At 39.3% G+C, this 13587-nt stretch overlaps 1 protein-coding gene across 4 annotated transcripts in view; it reads left to right on the forward strand.

Moving 5' to 3' along the window:
• Positions 1 to 13587, forward strand: part of Spats2l (spermatogenesis associated serine rich 2 like) — a 167985-nt gene that overhangs the window by 16223 nt on the left and 138175 nt on the right. The window lies entirely within an intron of this gene.

Below are 13587 nucleotides of genomic sequence, written 5' to 3' on the forward strand. Positions count from 1 at the left end.
ACCACACTGGCAGGCCACTGGGCCTGACCCGCCAGGCTGTCACAGGTCTGTTTACCTTGCAAGCGCGAATGGTGGCTCTGCCCTGCCCCTCCTACCACGTCCATGTACCACTGGGTCGCGGGTCTGCCCACCTTGCGGGTGCGGGTGGCGGCTCCGCTCCGCCCCCTCTCCAATTGGGGTCACGCGGTCACCACGCTGGCGAGCCGCTGGGCCTGCTCCGGGCGCTAGCGGCGGCCCGGCTCCTCCCCTCTGGCTCGAGGACAAATTGAGGAGACTCGGGTGTCTGTGCCTCACCCCCCCTACCAGGAGACCAACTGCTGGTATTGATGAAGCTCTCTCCTCCGCCGCTTTCTGCTGACATCAGATCTCTTCCATGTTGGTATCCTATGCGAATGGCAGCATTCCGTTCCCCTTGCCGGGCAACCAAAGCAACGGATGAGTCCTGACCGGCCCTCAGCAGGACCCGGACCGAGAAGCAGCTTCCGCGGGCTCCTAGCCCCGGGCCAGGGAAGATCCGGGAGCTGGAACTCGGCCGCTCCGTGCTCGGTGTAAGCTCCTATAAGAGTAGGCTCCAAGAAGCAGTCCCTGCGGGCTCAGTTCCGGGAGCCGGAATTCGGCCGCTTAGTGCTTGGTATATGCTCTGATAGTAGCAGGGTCCAAGAAGCAGCCTCCGCAGGCTCCGCAGCCCTGGGCCAGGGCTGTTCCAGGAGCCAGAACTCGGCCACCCCGCGCTCGGTGTTCGCTCCGATAAGATCAGGTTCTAAGAAGCACCCAGGCGCTGAACCCTAGCAATCTGTCTGCAAGCCGCAGGCGAATGGCAGCCTGAAATTACCTGTTCTATGGCTGAATGAGCTGCGGTCAGTCGAAAACAGGGAAGGTGACGTCAGCTTTCCAACATGGTGGCTGCTGGCCTCCTCTGTGGTCTGACCGGTGTGGAGAACCGAGATGGACCGCTTCCTTCCCCCGTCTCGAACCCAGAATTCAGCCCTGAATACGGTGCTTGCACGGCTGGCAGAAACTGCAGCGCTGTATCCCTGCGTCGCTATCTCCTCGTTTCCCAGCGCGCGCTGCAGACTCTAGCCGCGGGGCGATTTGCTGAATAATCCCATTAACATTTTAATATTGGTTGTATGCTGAGATAATATTTTGTTTATAGTTGAGTAAAATATATTATTAAAGTTAATTTCATATTGTTTTAGCATGGCTACTAGAAAAAATGTAATTACTGCATGGGTTGCATTACAGTTCTATTGGACAGTGCTGTTACAGGACATCTCATTCCCAGGAAATGTGTCCTATACAAGCCAAGCCCATGAGCCTCTTGAATGATTCAGTCAGCCCTAGAGTATAGAGAAGCAACAGTGGTTTTGTTTCTTAAATCTAGAGATATAAAGTGCTTTAGGTAAGATTCAGAAACAGACAGATTCTTAACACTAGAGGCAGGAATCATGCATAGAATGTACACAGCTTGGAAAGTACATTAAAGTACATCAGTCACTGCAGGCCTCCCTAGACCCCATCAGGAGTGGGAAGCAGGCCTTGTAGTGTAGCAGAGGGAGGATTTGAGATAGATGGGAAAAGCAAGGAGGAGAAAGTAGAATTACATCCCTGGAAGCATTCTGCTTGTGAGGTACCAGGTAAGAGGCAGAAGGCCAGACCTCTGAGATGCCCTGCTATTGATTTTTCCCAGTGAGTTAATTCCCAGTTCCCACTGTCTAGTTCTAAGATCCTGAACAAGTTAATGAATTAATGAGCCTGAGTCTCGATAACATACACACCATACAATCACTGTTCATCAAACAAAACTATGGGCCAAAAACCCCCCAAAACCAAACAAAAAAACTGGTAAGTGCTCCATGGAAGTCAGTTATGCTTTAAAACTGAGGGTAGCCATCTGTGCATCACTTGGCCCAAAAGGCTTTAGGGGAAGGGTATGCGAGGCTCTCAGAAAACCCAGAGGGTAGGTAGTATGTTGTGTCATAAAAGATAGCAGAGCTTTATTCATGTGTTCATGGTGGAAAAGCCAACTAGTGACAGAAAACCAGAGCTTGTTGGGTTGGAGCAGGAGGGAGAAACCCTCCTGGAGAAGGCACTGGGAGAAATCAAGACAATTAAGAGAAAAGTTGAGAAGATTAGATTCCAGTGAAGTCTGGAATAGGCAGTGTGACTAGGTGTCTTCTCTCCTGGAGGGTTGCATGCTGCATTCTTCTGAGCCCTAAGGTTCTGAAAACAATCTTCCTCCTTGAAGTCTATATGAATAGCTGTTTTTATTTGCTTTATGTGGTGGACATTTATATAAGAATATTTGTTAAGGGGGAATATTCTTGTGCTAAAAACAAAAGTTTGAAAGTCATTCATCTCCAGAAAAGGCCCGAGAGGAGTGGTGAAAACCCTGGAGTGGTTATCACTCCTTTGTCTGCAAGATCTGGGACCAGTTTAGCCCTTTGCAGGCAGAGGCAGCTCCCTTGCATCTCTCTGTCATTGACTCACCTGACACCAAGCATGTAGCTTACTCAGGGACATGCAAATGCAGCTGCAGTATGCAGAGCTCAGCCTTGTTCTTGGATATTCAAGTTTTTACTTTGTATTCCAAGTTCTACTTTGTCTCCTACATTCACAAGGCCCTGCTTTGAGTTCTGTGTGGGGATCCCAAATCATCTTGAGGACCAGTGCTGTCATATCTCTCCAGGTTCTCTTGGGACAGTAGTGTTGCCTCTGAGCTGCCGACCTTAGGGCCATGTCACTGTTACTCTCTTTTAGGTCCCTTCAATACTGATACATACCAGCAGTGGTCAAGACACTTAATAGATGTTTTTAAAATTGAATAATTTGCATGTATACTGGCTGTATTAGTCCTTTTTTGTTACTATATAAAAAAAAAACCTGAGGCAAGCTAACCTTATAAAAAAAGGGGGGGTTTATTTAACTTGCAGTTTCAGAGGCTGAAATTTCAAATAGCATGGCTGCAGCTTTATCATGGGCCTCATAATAAATGGCAGAAATGCATGTGGGAGAAAAGAGATCTCAAAATAGGAATCCAGAGAGAGATTAGGATCCCATAATCCCTTCTTGATGACCTAAGGACTTCCCAGTAGGCCCCAACTCTTAAAGGACCCACTTCCCAACATTGCCATTTTGAAAACTAAGCTCCTAACACACAAACCTTTGGGAGACAAATGACATCTGGACTATACCACTGGCTGTTGGGGTTCCAGGCCCCTGACAGCAAACACTGCTTTCAGATTGGCTGCCCCTCTTGTTTCTACATGCAATTTGGAAAGAGAAGAGGACAAGCAGTGAGCCCATTTTCTTAAATTAGGATAGATCTGTGTCTTTGTCTTCAGTGGGAAGGCTGGTCTGAAGGGTCCATGAGAAAGGTGGCTGCCTTGGTGGTGTGATTTCAGAATCCTTGCTCCTAGAAAGGGTACTTCAAACATTGGCAGTTTCTCTTTCATGTTTTCTAACATGTAAAAGTCTACATTACAAAAATGTTGTTTTCTTTCCTAATTCCAGTATTTCCTGAAAGAAAGAAAAGATGAGCTTTGGTACTTGAAAAACCTGACTTTGGCTCCTGTAATTAATTGGCTGGCTGTATGATCAAGTTGTTTCATCTTCCTGAACCTCAGTTTTTTCATGTATGAAGTGAAATTAGTAATACCTACTGATCTGTTATGTCTAATTAAGAGAAAAAAGAAAGTGCCCAGCACCAGGGCCTCAAATACAAATGCTATGGAAATAGGAACTTAAACTTAGAAGACATTTGCTCATTAGATTGAATAATTATATAGACCTTTCCCTGAGTCGGATAGGGAAGAGAATAAGAAATCTGGACCAAGGAGCACTGGTGAAAAATGACCGTAAGGAAGCTGCCTTCGTATTTTGCTTAAGTCCAGTCCTGCCTAATGGTTTGCATTTGTAAAAATATTCATCTTGGATTATGGATCCAGCATGAAGCCATAAGGGAAAAGGAAGCCAGTTTACATCCTCTGCCAGGATAACATAACAATAAGCAAAGCATGTGTTTGAATCTCTGAGTAGTCAGGTGCACTGCCATCAAAATAAACTTTTAATTTCTATTCTTTGCTGATAAATTACAAATTAAGGAAGCCTCTAAAATTCCCTGAAAGGGAAGGTTCATGTACAAATTAGACACCAAGGACAGGTTTCTTTTACACTCATTTTGTTGCAGCTATACTTGCCTTAACTGAAGGTGTTTGGGAGGTTCTTTTATTACAGCCTTTGTTGCTTATGAGAAGGAGGGAAAAGCTTCAGTACACTAAGGAAAGATGATTTTGATTAGAGGCAATATTGTTCTCAGTGTGGGCTGCCTTTCATACATTATAGTGATTGCTAGTACATAACTGAGGGAAACCCTCTTATTGAAGTGCTGTAAGCAGCAATGAGATAGTCTGATCTGACATACTGCCACTTCTGATCGACAGGTGTTTATTACAGGAATGTGGGCAGACTTACACTCTTTAAAGAGAAAAGTGGAAGATATTATGCTGGTTACTGTGACTGCTAATATCCTGATCTAGCAGGTCTTTGTCCTTTATCATTTATTTCCCCTGTGAAATCTGAGCGGTGGACTGGATTCAGTACATGCACAGGTTTCTGCCTTCCTAGGCTTTTGATACAGTTGATCACCTCACGGTAATACTGTGGCCTACATGAAATATTATATCAAAATTATGAACTTCAAGGAGAGAGCATAAATCTGCTGCCTCAAAAATTAAAAATAAAGGACTTTAAAAAATGTTATTTAGTGCTGCTTTGTGGCATTGAATATATAAACTCATTTATTGTTCTGATAGTCCCCGAGCAAGAACTATTTTGGCTGCAGTAAATGATACCAAGTAAGGTTTCCATGGCAGAATCAACTTATAATTTTCAAACTTTTGTAGATTTTTACCTTCTGGACTCTTCTGGATTGAGTTTAAATTTGAAGGTTTTTTTTCCCCTCATTTATTAAGGCAAAGCGTTTTTAAGTATTGCTTGCATTAATGTACTAACATGAAAATTACTATTAAGAAATTAGAGGGCTGGAATTGTGGCTCAGTGGTACAGCACTTGCCTAGCATGTGTGAGGCACTGGGTTCAATTCACAGCACCACACATAAATAAAAATAAATAAATGAAGGCCATTGTCACCTAAAAATATTTTTTAAAAAAAGAAAGAAATTAGAAGCATACAATGTGGGCATTGGAAAGAGATAATGAATACTATCCTTCTGATGTCCCACCAACTGCAGGAATCCCTTCCACAGTATCCCAGTTGCAATTGAGCCCAGCCAGGAATTTATAATTTTATGATATCAATGCTTCCAATGACAGTTGTCTGCAGTTCCTAGATCTTAAGCTTCTCTTTAGATTTGAGTCTTGTCTTATTTGTGATCGTACCAATACTCATTATTAAGCACAGGCAGACAAAATATTTTTTTTCCTCATGGTGTGCTGAAATCCACCTCCCCACAGCTCACCTGATGGTCTTTACATGCCCTTTGTGGTGCCACAAAATAAATAGAGAGCTTCTGTGAGGTAGCTCTTCAAATATTTGACCATATCTATTGTAACTACTAAAAGTCTTTTCCTTTCAGGGTTATGTGGTCACAGTTGTCAACTGATATTTCTCCTGTTGCTTACACTCATCTGGACCCCACCTCTCTGTTCATACCCACTTAACCATAGGGTATCTTGAATTCAACACCCTTGGCCTGACTCTTCTGAGCAGTAGAAACCAGGGCTACTGTTGACTCACTTGGCCTTAGTAACATCTGTTATTAACCTGTTCAAATGTGGTGACGCTTCCTTTGTAAATCAAGGCAGCACACTGTTAGATTATATATAAAGTCAAATAAAACTCCAAGTCTTTTTAACACCTTCTACAAAGCTAGTTCTCCTTCATTCTCTGCTTGAGCAATCAATCATGTGTGCTTGTTGGAGGATGTCACATTTGTCCTTGTTAAATTTTGTCTTTTTGTCAAATTACTTTTCTTCATTATCAAAAAAATTTTGAATTCTTACTTTTTAAGTCAATCTGCTAGTGATACTTTTCACTTGTTTATCAGTTGCACATTTGAAAATGGTATTATTTCTGTGATAGATAAAATGTTGTTCAAGAAAGGCCAAAGATAGAATCCTGAAAATTTCTATAAGCAACTTCTTGACATCAATATAGTATTAGTTTTTTTTTTTTTAAACCTGTTGTATAATCCTCCACTTTTGCTTACTTTCTTGTCTAAGAGAAGGAAGTCAGGGAGAGACTTAGCCAGATGCCTTAGTAACTCTATCATCGTTGGTCTTCTAATTGCCAGTCGAAGAGAAGTAGAATGAGATTAATTTGGAATAAATTTCGATCACACTAATTTTCATTTTTGAAAATTTTACTAGAAATTGCTTTTTACCACTTCATTCAGTTCTCTTTACAGAATCATTACTCTTAAAATGAATTGGTTCCAACACAGTATTGTATTCACACCTCCCGGGACAGACAGTAATCAGGCTCAGACATGTCCAAAGAGTTTATTGGTGCCTGCATAAATGGCTCCATAACTTCTCCATAACATGACCATGACAGAGAATGCGCTGATGGCATTATGTCACCAATGAATTTGTTTTCTCTAAAATCTGTATTATTTGTAAAGAGGTTTTTTCCCCCCTCACATAATTTTTTTTTTACCTTTTTAGAATAGTATCAGATATCTGTCAATAACATATGACAGTGATTTCTGTACTATATTTTATAGTATTTATGTACAAAATTGCCCATGCTTTTTTGCCTGGGACTAGATAAAAAAAGAGTAAAAGAATAGTAGTTCAAGAAACACAAATCTATGATAAGTCAAGGAATAAAAGTTATTGCCTCACGAAATACTAGCATTTTGTGATACTTTATTTTTTGAAGTATTCAAACATTTTGTTTTGAAAATAATTTGATTTTAAAAATAATGTGTACCCCTTAAATCTGGAAATCACTGGAAAGGATAAAAAAATATGAAAAGTCAACTAAAAATTTTACCACCCACAGATTGTTATTGTTGTGACTTGAGTATTTTCTTTCTATATATGCATTTTTGTGGGTTGTATGCATGTTTAGGAGTGTGCATGTGTGCATGTATTTGTGTGTGTGTGTGTGTGTGTGTGTGTTTCAAAGTTTTAAGCTAGCCTCATCATGGACACAGGAAGTTTGTACTGAAGAATCATTTTGGCATAGTAGTAAACAGTGCTTTGGGATCTAGAGTGTAGCTTAGTGGTCTCTGGATTTGATTTCCAGCACGAAAAAAAAAAAAGAAAAAGAAGTCTTTGGAGTCAGACTCAGATACATTGAGATTCCATCTTGTCATACTGTTAATATAGTGACTATAAATTACCGAAGCTCTCTAGACCTCAATTTCTACTTTTATAAAATTCATTATAAGAATTAATAAGATATAAAAAGTTTATTATAAAAATTAATAGATAATTCATGTAACATATGTATGTCATTCTTGGCCTATAGCATGTATTCAGTAAGTGTGAGCTAGTATCATAAAGGTTTTATTTTCTATTTTCTTTACCTAAATTCTAGGGTAAAAATTTTCTTATCATAAAACATTATTTGATAATATTTGGAATGACTGCATAAATTTCAATATATGAATATACCTTAATGTTATCATTTCTCTACAGTTAGACCATTTCCAATTCTTTTCTGTCATAAAAAGTGCCACAGTTAATATTCTTTACATTATTTTTTGTGCATAGAAAACAGATTCAAAAATGAATGAACAATGACATTCTTACATAGAAAAAAAAACCCTAGCAGTTCTTTCATGTCTACTAACATACCAGATTATATGCAACATTCTTTACAGCAAAATTCTCATTTAACTTTTGCATAACCCCTTTGAGGTAGTCTGTCATCCCCATTTTCCAGATGAGAAAGTTTGAGGGTAGATAAATCTTTTGCTTAAGGCCTCAGAGACCGGTGGTAAGAGATGGTATTTGGAGTCAGCTGTCTGATTCCAAAGCTTAAGCTCTTCCCACTCTGGCATGCATTTATGCCTATCTTTTTGAGGCAGGCAGAATGAATGGATACCATTGTACTTTCTACAAAATGTCACTTGGTGCCACATAAAAGGTAGGACACTTGGCCTGAACTCTGGGCTTGTTCAATATAGTTCCTCTTGTTTTCATATGTTCTTATATGTTTTAGAATCAAGCCTCATTAAAATAAGGCATTAGCTAAAGGAAATGAAGCATTGATATGATTACTTGACAAAAGGAAACCTCTGGGAAGAAAACATTTGTTTAGTCAACAATATAAAATGCTTTTTTGTTTTAATTGTATGGAATCAGAGTATTTCACACAAATCAGTTTAGGAATTAAGCAATAAGAACAAAGTAAATTGACACTGTCAAAAGAAATTGTACTTTTTATTACTTGTACATTAAGGGTTGAATGAAAAAAATATTAACCTTAGCCATAAGATGATACCAGCAAAGAGCTGTGATAAGTACAGATCGAGGGGGAACATAAAGTATACTGGGAAGTATAAGGTATCCACCCCAAAGAACTATTTGATGAACTGACAGGCTGTCTTTAAAGTCAGCCTTATGGAACACTTACCTTGGCAGCTCTCAAGTCTGACTTACGGCTTATAGTGTGGCAGCCAGTTTTGTAGGAAAAATACATAATTAATACGAAGAAGAAGGTACAGGTATTGCCAGTCAGCACCTCATAGTTTGTTAGAACAAAGGGACAGTCAAATTTGTCTTTTAATAGGGTAATTCTCATTTGTCACTTTGTACATTTCAGTTCTTAGTAAAAATGGAAGCAAAAATTCTAGCTTACAACTTGTACTAGCTTACAACCCTAGTAGTAATATTTCATATGCAAGAGGTACTTTGTTGCAGAGTTTGTAATTTTTATAGCCCTTGAGCTTGCACATTTTTTGTCTTGGAATTATTCCTATTTTTCTTTGGTTGTTTACTTCTTGCAGGGGAAAAACAGTGTCCTCAAGGCCCAATAGCCAATAAGGTTTTGTACCTTGACAATATCACCCACCAACTTAGACAATTAGTGGTGTTTCCCCATGAGTTATTATAGATGGAAGGGCCAAACAAGTAAAATTCGAGTTCTGTGTACAACTAATGAATAGTTAGATTGGAACACAGAATTATATGTGGAATCTACAAATCAGTTCTGAGACATCTATTACTTATTAGCTGTCTAATCTAGGGAAAGAACTTTACTGTCTGAGCCTCCAGTGATAGTCAGAGATTATCTGGAGGATCAAATATATTGAATAAGCTATTTTGTTAACTCAAAAGTTATTTTGTGATTCTTTTCATAATTATTAACTACTAACCACAGGTCATGCCTCTTGGGGAGGAGCTAACATTTAAAATATTTACAAATGAAGAATGATGAAAATATTTGTGGTCTATATTACCAGATCTTTCTAACTCTTTGCTTATGTTTTATCCAACAATAATGGGACAGGTCCTTCCTTTACCCTGGAAACCTGTGGTGCTTAGCTTTGAATCTCTCAAACTTTGGATTTGGAGAGGCTGGGGTTGTGCCTCAGTGATAGAGCACTCTCCTAGTATGCATGAGGCAATGGGTTCGTTCCTTAGCACTACATAAAAATAAAATATTGTGTCCACATAAAACTAAAAATTTAATATTTAAACAAATTTGGGTTTGGATACTCACTCCAAGGCATATTCCCCTGAGGATGGAGGGGGACCCTTTGAACACGATAAAGACCTTTATAAAAGTAGACATTAGATCTGTTGTGTTGTTTTAAGATAGAAACAAAACTGGTATATGCAATGCCTATTTTAGCTTTCAAGAAAATGGCTCAAAGAAAAAGACAAAAAGGTAGAAAACCTATTCCAAGATTGCATTATAGAAAACTATAGGAAGCTCTTTGGTTATTAGAGGATCATGCTGCTAGTGGCAAGAGGAAAGAGAACAAGAAGTCAGGAATTCTGTTGCTGGGTGACATCATGTAAGCTTTTTGGAACTCTCCCATCCCCACTTAACAAGATAAGGGCTCAGAACTGCATTTCTGCCCTTTCCCTGGGCTGCTGTGGGGTTACTGCTAAGCTTCGCCTCACTTTTATTGCCTCCCAGATGGTCATAGAGGATGGCCCTTTCTCTCGGTCTATTAGAAGAATAAGATTTGTCCATTGGCCATCCTTCCCTGAGCTGTACTGTAGGACCCTTATGAAGGTGTTTCTGGAAATTAATGATTGAAATGTGTCTGTGAAGTTGCCCAGGGATGGGAGTGAACTAAGTACTGTTTCAGACAGCAAGCCACTGTGACCAGTTAGTTGGGAGCTGACTCAAGGCCACTAGTCCCAGGATGCCCTGAACCTGCTGCTATTCTCATTTTGAATTGGTTTCTAAATTTTATTTCTCTTTCTACACAGGAAACTATTCTGTATTTCCCTCCTTTGCTTTGAAATCCAGACATTCTTCATTAGCTATTTCCTGAATGTCTGTCTGCTCTGAACTAGGCATGGTGAGAGGAACACCGAGAAATCAGACATTGAAAAGGAAAAACATGCATAGGTAGAAAGCAAGAAGTACCTCCAGAGTTGAGAGAAGGGAGAGGTTAAGTTTGTAATGATTTTCTTTTCCCTCTGTACTTTCTGCAATAGATTGTACTACATAAAAATCTATAGCAATATTCATTTATGTAGCAAATCCCATAATAATGAAAATCCCTATTATCTGCGACTTTGGCATGCATCCGTAGTATACAATTCCAATACAGCAGAAGACTTTGGACAGTCCCTTGGAGTGAGCTGAAATGGGATTTGACCTATATATCAAGCTTTTTATGGTTTTGATATTTTTCATTTCCACGTGTCAACAAATACCTGACTTGATATTAAAGCCAGTTAAATCAATATTTCTTGCAGTAGTCAAGGTACAGCAACATATATCCAAGGGCACCATATCCCTAACAGCCACATTTTGTTGTGTACATATATTTTACCATAAACCTAACTGACTGAACTGTCTTCTGGTGAATAGATGAAAATATCAACATAGCTACCATAAAAAGAAAAAAAGCCAGAGAATCTTTAATCTTGCTCCTCATCCATCATTTAAGCAATCCTACAATTTATTTTGCTTACTTTAATCATAAGGAAGGACAACATGAAAGGTCTCTATTGTGGTGGTTGTGGTTTCTTTATCTCTCCCCAAATTTATCTGCTTTAACCTTTCTCCCTCTTTCATCCCTACCTAAGGATGTCTGACCAAATACAGGTGGACCCAAGAGTCTCAGACTGCAGGAATCTAGTCATTGTAAGGAGAAGGAGAGTGGGGTGGAAGCCCATTCCTACTTACTCTTTTTCCTGAACTTGTAACCATTAGATTTCTCAAAGTTATATGTTAGAAACTCATGGTATTTCTAGAAACAAATGGCCAGAAACATCAGTTTATAAACACCAACAAATTCATTTACTGTTTGTTATCAGGAAAGCCTAATGGACCTTCCATGTACTTCAGTACCTGCATTACTATTCTCACTTTATAGATAAAGAAATGTGTGAGACTTGAGCTGCTGAGTGAGTTATCCAGGAGCATTGATAGAAAGGAATTTAGACCCAAGTTTGTCTGATTCTAAAGCCTTTTCACTTTTTATTACATTAGACTGTTTAATATACATCATGAGATTGAAGAATAAAATTTTCAAATTGTTAAAGTAATAAATACATACTTACTATAGAAAGTTTGGAAAGCAAAAGACATTATAAAGAAAAAAATGACTCATCCTTAATCCTTCACCCCAGGGATAATCACTACCAGAATTTCAATTTTTTTTTCTTTTCAGGCTTAACGAAAGCTATAATTTAGACACTCAGATGAATACTATTGCCAAAAATTGTCATCTTTGAAGTTAACGCATGTACTTCAACAGTGCTGCCATTGCTTAAACTTCCTTGGAATCATTTTGAGAGCCAATTTAGGAAACAAATTCCCTGTAGACACCCTCATCCAGGGGACTTCGGTAGAAATAGCAAAGACAGTGTATCTATTACCTGAATACCTATCAAAATAATACATAACATGTTTGACCATTTTGCACCTTCTAAAACCATATGCTACAGCTATTTAACTGTCCTATAAAGAATACCATCCTTGCCCTCTCTAAGAGTAAACACCGTATTCCAACTTCAGTTGCCGTGGGGGATGGAATTTAGAAAAACGCTGCTTCTTACCATGTCAAATATTGATGGATATTTTGGGGTATGTTTAAAAGCCTTTATTAAAAATTAAATCTATAAATGTTTAATATCTTATTTGACAACTCATTTATTACATTGTCAACACAGCAGTGTTTGCCTTTTGCAGTGCATAAAAAAATCAGAAAATTGTTTTTGTCAAAAGTTTGAAAAGCATGTTTTGAAATCAATTCCTTTGTAATGGAAGAGTTACTCTCAATGAATTATTCCCCTCCAAGGAGTTTTTGTGAAAGCAAATTTATCTAAGTGTGATGAACTGATCTTTAAATAAAGTCAGTAGCATCTTGTGTAGCAGTTAATGTTTCCCAAGGAAGGAAGCACACACGCACACACACACGCACACACAGATTGCTGTCAAAATGGCCATTGGTATACTTTACTAAAGTCTAGAAAGTCAAGGAGTTAAGCACCTGCATCCCATCAGCTTATTCTGTCACCCTACCCCAAGACCACTGGGCACCTGGGACTCCTGGACCCTGGATTTTGGATGGCTGCAGAATTCCTCAGCCACTCCCAGTGTCGAGGATTGGGAAATCTGGGCATGTGCACTTGTCCACAGGACTGTGTTCTTCCCCATCTTCTGATTGCCAAGATTTCCTACCATAACAATTCACTTTGCTTTAGAGCTAATTATGAATGTAGGTCATGTCTGTGTTGAATGTCTTTGGCACTGTCCTGACATTATGTCCGTCCACGTTTGTTGGGTAATTGAAAGGTTATAATATATGCTCTCAGAAAATGGACTGTTGGGAGAAAAAGTTAGTCTGATTGAAATAAAGTCAGAGTCAATGGTAAATTAGAATCTCAGGGCTTCAGAACTTCCAGGTCAGTGCTCTCATTTAAACATGAAACTTAGGAATGTCAGATGACTTGAGCAAGGTCACCCAGAGGTGGTGCCAGAGCCAGGCGTGCAGCATTAGCATCAGCTTTCCTAAGGAGTCCCATTCTTTCCAGCACCTCCCTGATCTTGTTTCCCACTGGTTCCCTGGAATTCAGCCTTCTGAGTGTAGGATCACTGACCAGAGCATCCAAATCCCCACATGGTGCTTAACACATTTGGAGATATGGGATTCGTCACTCAAAGAGAGGGTCTAGTGAGTGCATGAGTTCTTGGTTGACCTAGGACCTTTGCACACATCTCTGTGCCTAAGTGATTACTGGCTGACTGCTGTAGGTTTATGTGTACATTGTAGGCTATCTCTCCAAGAAGAGAACATTGGTAACAATAACAGCCAAGATTTATTTTTAATACATTAGGCAGGATATCATGTGGCTACCAATCCAGGCTGATTGACATACAATTATTGATATCCAATAAAATGGTAATTTTTTTAATGAATC

The sequence above is a fragment of the Marmota monax genome, unplaced genomic scaffold, assembly GCF_021218885.2.
Source record: "Marmota monax isolate L192 unplaced genomic scaffold, Marmota_monax_Labrador192_F-V1.1 WCK01_AAM20220418_F8-fsc00007, whole genome shotgun sequence".
NCBI classification, from domain to species: Eukaryota; Metazoa; Chordata; class Mammalia; order Rodentia; family Sciuridae; genus Marmota; species Marmota monax.